The sequence below is a fragment of the Carassius gibelio genome, chromosome B20 (genome assembly GCF_023724105.1).
Source record: "Carassius gibelio isolate Cgi1373 ecotype wild population from Czech Republic chromosome B20, carGib1.2-hapl.c, whole genome shotgun sequence".
NCBI lineage: Eukaryota > Metazoa > Chordata > Actinopteri > Cypriniformes > Cyprinidae > Carassius > Carassius gibelio.
In genome coordinates this window covers 20,914,675-20,923,246 of record NC_068415.1, presented here as the reverse complement: position 1 = coordinate 20,923,246, position 8,572 = coordinate 20,914,675, and positions in this window count along the sequence as shown.

Sequence of the window (8,572 nt, the reverse complement as noted above, 5' to 3'; positions counted from 1 at the left end):
GACGCCGACCTGGAGAACGTCTCGGAAAGATTTTTAGACAAAGCTTTTTTTAGATGCGCCACATGAGCTCGAAATATTTGCTGGGAAATGCTCTTTCAAAGCCACTTTTGTCCCATTTATCGACACCAAAAATATGTTTATTTCCATAGCCATAAATAAAAGCAATCCAGAAAGAAAAAAAAAGAAAATAAATAATAATAATAATAATAACAACAATAATAATAATTACATATATATTCGTGATAATGTACTGATGGATTTGCAAAAAAAAAAAAAAAAGTATACAGTATTTTTTTAGCATAAAAAACATATATATGTATAATAAAACACTGAATAGGTAAACAAGCATGTTAACATTAATATAATTGAGATAAAGGAAGACATACTTGTATAAAGGAAAACGTATAAGGCTTGCTGTCCATGATGGAGTGCTCAGGAACGAGACTTGAATAATACGAAGCCAAATGCGGTAAAACCTTTTATAATTAATAAGGGAGTCAGAATGTGACAAATATTTAATGTATCCAGATCCATTATGTTATGAATAATAGGCTGCCATAAAATATAATGTGTCAAAACCTCCAAAAGGTTTGCAAATAATCAGCAAGGGTGAGATATTGCTGCTGTTATGGGATACTAATCTGGCATCATGTTTGAGGAAATTGTCTAAGAAAAAGCCTAGTTTTTGCTTGTCTGTCTTGGACCATCACTGATAGTTAATAAGGCAATATGGATCCAAGCTGATTATATATATATATATATATATATATATATATATATATATATATATATATATATATATATATATATATGTGTGTGTATGTGTGTGTGTGTGTGTGTGTGTGTGCGCGTGTCACATAATTTATGAGATGTCACATAAATAAACAACTCTCTATGTGATTCACGATTCTAACCACAAACACTTTTGAAGAGGATGGTGTCGAGGTGAAACAGAGTCGATACTTGACACACATATCCACAATCTGTTAATGGAAGATTATTGAGCTGCCACACTTTCTCTTTTGTGCATGATAATAATCTGAATTGCAAATGCGAAAGGTAATCGCCATTCTAGTCTGTGAGCACAAAAATGCCACTTTACTGGCAGGTTAATGGGGTTTAGAGGACAGAATCGCTGTACTTTTGATTAACCCTCGCACATTTGACCAAGAGTACCTTTTAACAATGCATTGACGTGTGATAAGCAAACACACATTTAGATGTGCTCGCTTATGAAAAATGTAAATTCTGCCATTGTATACTCAGCCTCCTCTTCCAAACCTGCATGAGTCTCTTTCTTCTGTTGAAGAAGAAGATATTTTGAAGAATATAAAAAAATATATATATATATAATATAAGAAAGCTGCTATAACTCGGCATGTACTAAACTAAATTCTAAATTCTATTTCATATCTTATTGCACCTAAACTGTCAAATAAAAACAAGTTTATGTGAAAAACACACATGAATTACAAAAACACAATTGGTTATGTCTGTGAAGGTAAATAGCTGGGAAAGAAATCATGTTAATGTTAACATTAACATGTAATCTGCGTATTAAGTGACAGCAACATAATATACAGTATACAGCTGTCTATTCTAAAAAAATATGTCCCAAACAATAAAATAAAGGCAGACAATCACTCATTGCTCTGAACTGAATACTGTCTACAGCTTTAATAATAATATATATATTTTTTTATTGAATGCTGCTTTTAAATGCTCTAGCGTGAAGATAAACATGGCAGGTCTCTGCTAATGTGACAGTGTCAATGGTGGGTGGTGCCTTTAAAATGTGACATCACATTTTATGGATTCTGTGAATGGCTGGTTCTGAGACACTGCTTATGATTTATGGGGATTAAAAACAAAAACAAAAACAAGCAGGTGGATTTTTAGCATTATGAGTTGCTAAAGTTTATTACTTGTTTCACAAGAGTGTCCTGTCATTGAATGCATATTATAACATACAGTAATTGGTCCACTTTTGATATCAGAATGGTAATTATCCTCAAATGTCTGAAATATGGCTGAGGAGAAAGTGTGTTAAAAAAATCAGTTTCACCCTTTATCTTTATTTAATACAAAAAACACCATTAGATGCAAAAGCAGTTTTCTATATTATGACAATAAATATTGATGGATGTTAAATCCTCCAGAGGAATTTTTGTTTAGCACTACACTACAATATACACAAACAGACAATAACATTGAGATGGAGAAGGTTCATCAAAGCAGACAGTTGTTGAACACCCAAACAAACTCTGTCAGAACAGCATGCAAGAAAAAAAATAAAAAAATACATGGATTCACTTGCAAAACAGTTACATAATGTGCCCTGAAGTGCAACTGCGGAAAAGAAGAGGTAGGTGTATCTTTTTGAAGAAATACATTCTTGAGCTGAAACATCTGAGCTGAGAGTCTGAGGCGCATAACGCCCACAGCAACTGTCCTCAGAACAACAGGTCACAGCACATCAATTATTAATGTCTAAACCGGAAATCCCTTAAGCCATCGATAAAGGTTAGGCCACATTTACTGTTTAAATGTTTATCTCATAGCAGCAGACCTCCAAGAAAGAAGTATTTAGAGACAATGCTGCTCATTAGTGTTATCTGAGGTGAGTAGATGTTAACGTAAGCCTGAAAATTGGATTATATTATATTATATTATATTATATTATATTATATTATAAAATAGAACCTAGCAAATTATAAACCACTAACAAAGGAAACAAATATGACTTTGACTGCATCCTTGTTTCTGGGTAATGAGATCCAGTGTTTTTAATATGTCGACTATTCACCCTCCAGCCATTTGGTGTGATTGTGGTGTAGGTCATGCAGTTCTTGATGTTCATGATGACTATTAAGTGTGAAAAAGAAAACACAATAAAATGAGTGCTTAGACAAATATAAAATCATGCTAAACAGACTCCTCAGGCTATAGGAATAGTGACTACCTATTTGTGTACCAGTTTTCTAACACGTGCATATGAATGTGATTATTTATGCACAGTCTGATTGCTTGATTCATTCTGATTTATTTCATACTTTATACAATTCCAAATGTACTTTTAAATTACCAATGACCCTATTTTGTGAAGTGTAATCCCTTTCCCAGACAGCTGATAAAACCTATTCTCAGCCCATATAACAAAAGCCATTATGATGCTGACCAGATGATGCATAGTTAGAAACAATGGAGATGAGCTCTTGTCCTCTCTAAACTCCTGAATATATATCATCCCTCTGGTGTTTGTAAATGCTCCATGACCCAATTTAAAACTGTCTGTACGTTGTTTATAAGTTATTTATTTATGGAAAAAACGATGCAATGTGGCTTTATGTCTCCCAGTTGCAACTTTACTTCCCAAAAATCTCAACACATTTATCTAAAGCTAGTTGAGGCTGATTCACATTTCAGCGACAGATGCCAGTCACTATCAGGGCCATTGGATCTCAGTGCTTCGTTCAACACTATTGATCACAACTTTGTCTTGAAAAGACTAGAAAACTTTAATGGCATTAAGTGCTTTAGCATGGTTCAAATAGTAATTATCTGACCACCATCAGTTCATTGCAGTTAATGAAGGGGTATCATATCGATCACAAGTGCAGAATGGAGTACCTCAAGGCTCAGTTCTAGGGCTGTTACTTTTCATGCTTTACATGTTGCCCTTGGGAGATATCATGAGGAAGCACGGTGTTAGTTTTCACTGTTCTGGTGAGGATGCTCAGCTCTATATTTTTTTCAAGGCCCAGAGAAATATAACAATTTGAAAAATTCAGGGAATGCATAGTCAGTATAAAAACCTAAATGAAAATGAATAGTAACTAGATTCAAAAAAAAAAAAAAACAGAGGTGAAAATTATAGAACCTAAAAAACTCTGCATGTAATAACTTAGAATGCTGTCTAAGACTTGATGGCTGCTCTGTCAATTCTTCGTCATCATTTAGGAACCTAGGTGTGTTATTTGATAGCAGTATTTCCTTTGAAAGCCACATTTCTAGCATTTGAAAAACTAAATTTTACCATCTCAAAAAATATATCTAAATTACGACCTATGCTCTCAAAGTCAGATGCAGAAAGTTGATTAATGCGTTCATGACCTGAAGGTTAGATTATAGTAATGCTTTATTGGGTGGTTGTTCTGCACACTTAATAAAGAAACTACCGCTAGTCCAAAATGCAACAGCTATAGTTCTTACTACAACCAGGAAGTATGACCATATTAGCCCGGTTCTGTCAACACTGCACTGGTTTCCTATCAAACATTGGATAGACTTTAAAATCTTGCTTATTACTTGTAAAGCCCTGAATGGTTTAGCAAGATAATTTGTTTGAAAAACGTTTGAACAAGATCTTATTGAACAACAGTCCTCCACGTCCGCTGCATTCTCAAAACTCTGGCAATTTGATAATACCTACACTGTAAAAAATAAGTGTAATTTTAACTGTAAAATTTTGTAAAAACGCTACGGAAAAAAAACTGATAATAGGTTAACAGTAAGTTCCTGTACTATATACAGGGAAAAACTGTAAAAGATCTAACAAAGCATTTAATGTAAATTTACAGTAAAATTCTGTTAATTATACAGCTTTTAGAAGTAAAAAAAAGAACAAATCAATGTATAATTTACAGTCTAAAACTGTAAACTGATATTCCCAGAATTCCCTGAGTGACACTCCACGTTTGAAAGTATTTTGTTTAAATAATCATGTTTTTAAATAGTTCTTGTTATCAGTTATGTACATTTGAGCTTTATGTTACATCTTCTGTTGCTTAATGAAAGTTTTTTGCATTATTTAAGTATCACGTGTGTTACCATGATGGTGTTTTGTGTTTCCATAAATGTGCACCTTCTATATGTTAATATATACTTCTGCTTGTGGTGAAGCTACTTGTGATGAGCTTTGATACTTCATGTGGCTTTCTCTTATACAGTACCATCTTTATTATTATGGTGGTTGTCAGTATTTTCAAGGTACAAAACAGATTTAATTTTGTGTGTTGTTGAATTTACTGGTTTATATTCACATTTTCTTGTTTGTAAATTACAGCTTTATATTGTAAAATTAACAGTTTTTGACGTAAATGTGTTTACAGTTTTCTGTATTTTTACAAAATTATTCTGGCAACCACAGCTGCCAAAAAGTTTTTGTAAAAACAACAAGAAATTTTTTACAGTGTAGAATATCAAAATCAAATGAAGGTGGCAGATCCTTTTCCTACTTAGCTCCCAAACTCTGGAATAACCTACCATTGTTCAGGAGACAGACACACTCTGTCAGTTTAAATCTATATTAAAGACCCACCTCTTTAACCTGGCTTACACATAACACATTTCTAATATTCAAAAGGATTTTTAGGCTGCATTAATTAGGAAAACCATAACATACACTGTACTTGCTACATAATTAGAAGAATGGCATCTCCGCTAATAGTAGTATGTTTCTCTTTTATTCCGATGTCACCGTAGCCACCATATCCAGTCTGTATCCAGATCAGATGGTCACTGCAGTCACCCGGATCCAGTACGTATCCAGACCAGATGGTGGATCAGCACCTAGAAAGGAGCTCTATAGCCCTGAAAGACAGTGAGACCAAGACAACTAGATGACCCAGATACAGATCCCCTGTCCCCATGTCCCCACCAGGACAAGACCACAGGAAACAGATAATTCTTCTGCACAATCTGACATTTCTACAGCCTGGAACTGCTGGTTTAGTCTGGTTTCTCCCAAGGTTTTTTCCTCCATTCTGTCAATGATGGAGTTTTGGTTCCTTGCCGCTGTCGCCTCTGGCTTTCTTAGTTGGGGACACTTAATTTCCAGTGATTTCATTGACTTGATGGCACATATACTATTTAAACTGAACTGAGCTGGATAATGACATAACTGAATTCAACGATGAACTGCTTTTTTGCTTTAGTGACACACTATTTTCCTACTTGCTTTGTCACAATCTGTAATATTAAAAGCACTATGTAAATAAATCTGACTTGACTTGACTTCACCAGATTACACTACATAAATGGCCTAAAAAATAAAAAAAAAACGCCAATTGAACATGTTCAGTTGGTGAAATCAAGCACCAACTAATGCCAACAGCTGACAGGGATAACACTCTGAGTCACTGGTCAGCATCTGTCAGAGTACTGTAAAAAGTGGTAACTTGAAATTGCTATGTTAAAGAGCCATCTACTAATCTACACTTACATTTAATTTTGTTGGTGTAAAATTAATTAGGTTGTTTTTTGTTTTGTTTGTTATTGTTTTTATTCAGTGCAGTGTTAGCCTTTATATTCCATTAAAGGTATAGCCTATATGTTGTATCAGATTCTACATTCCTTTAATTAATTGAATTTATGACCATGAAGTTGCTAGTAATGTGCAACTTGATTAAATTTTTTTGCAACGCAACTTTAAATATCATAAAATGCAACTTTGCTTTCTGTAATTTGACATTATATCTTGTCAATTCATGACTGTTTTTGCCAGCACTGCACTTCAACAAAATTATATTTCACAAATGTGACTTTGTTGTTCTCATAATGTGACTTTACAATGTAACAATTTGACTTGTAGTGTGACTTTAAATGTGTCACTTTTCTGTTTTCGTAATGTGATTTGAAGTCTTCTTGTAGCGCAACTTTAAATCTCACAAATGTAACTTTGTTTCTTGGAATGTGACACTAAATCTTACAAATGTGAACATTTATAACTTTAAATTTCACAATTGCAACTTTAAATGTTTAAGCATGTTGCATTTATATATATATATATATATATATATATATATATATATATATATATATTAGGGGTGTAACGATACGCGTATTCGTATTGAACCGTTCACCAATGGTGATGGCAAGAGAGTGGTGGATAAAAAAACAACGGTCGCATCTGCTACATGACAATAGGGTACACCAGTGGGAATAAATAAAAAAACACCAGCAGGAATACTTGAAACATGTCAACTCATTTACGCAGACATCACCTTAGTGTGTCAGTATCTGGGAAAAGATGAAAAAAAGGAGAAACATACACGCAACAAACTATCCCCGCAGCATTTAGTCAGACATTTCCAACTGACTCAAACAGGGCAAAAGACATCACCCCGGCGAGTGGTAGGCTTACGTTACATTTACATTATAGCCGCGGATATGAGACCTTACTATTTACCATTAATTCTGTCATCACCATTATAGCTTACAGGGAATCCAAAGTGCACCCAAACACCAGACCTGTTGGTTATTGGAGGATCTTCTATTTCTGGTCTGTTAAATACATTAAACATTTTGCAACGAGCCTTCAGCGCGTGCTGAGTGAGCGAGCGCCTTAGGGGCCGTTCACATATGGTGCCTAAAAACGCATGGAAAACGCTAGGCGCGTCTTTCTCCTCCTTTCCAAAGCGCTCAGGCAGAAGCGCCTCTGAGGCGTCTGCAACAATGACGTGCTCTCTCCATGAAGACGCGGAAATTTCAGCAAAGGATAAATGGATTTGCAGTTCTAAAAATCGCTTGCAGTAGGTTAGCTCTGCTACTAAATTTATTTCAAAACTGCAATCCATATACAACTATGATCAGCTGTTCCTTCATCTTGGCTGAGCTTTCAACGTTGTTACGGGAAAGGATGAAGCTGATTGGTTAGTCACATGACCCGCGGTGCGCTTGCGGCATTCTGAAAAGTTATGATGTTTTTACATTTTGCTGTATCTAAAACAAACCGAACCGAACCGTGACATCAGTGTATCATATCGAACCGAACCGCAAATTTTGTGAACCGCTACACCCCTAATATATATATTTATATAATATATATATTTAATTTTACCAATATATTTTATTTAAACAATTATGTAGTTCATTTGTGAACTGATGTTAAACATAAACTAAACAACAGCAACTTATTTTAGAATAATCAATCATCAGAGCTTGGTAAACACATATGTGCAGTATTTTTATTTTTATTTCAACAAGCTGATTGTTCCCTGATAATAGTAATAATTATAATAATAATAATAGTAATAAATAACAACTTTACATTTCACAATGAGACTTTATATTGTATATTGTGAAAATGTGTCAAAACATTTTTTTTGACATTTTCTATAATATATTATTCAGTTTTCTTTTTATACTTTATCATATTTTATTTAACTTTTACTTCAGTGCCTTTTGAAACAAGCTCTAAGTGATAGTCTATGGCAGATCAGATATGATGGTTCAACCTTTTTTATGATCTTCTGTGCAGTTTGATGCATTGCTGGGATATTAAGCATTAGAAATGAAGTGTGCTTTTAAAGCAACCTTTAATCTTTGCTTATTGATCCCACAGAGTGTTCTGGAATAAAAATCTTAAAATGTACTTTCCATTGTGAATATAGATAAAAATTTGTCCATGTGACTCTAATTCAAAAATAGATGCAAAATGGTACAATCCAAATCGGAGACCAAAAATTAAAGCTGAAGAAATGTGTTATCATTTCTAAAAGAATGGCATTTCAGGTGAGAGACAGGCTATTCCTTTCCACCAACCAAACAAACACAGTAAATGCAGATAAAG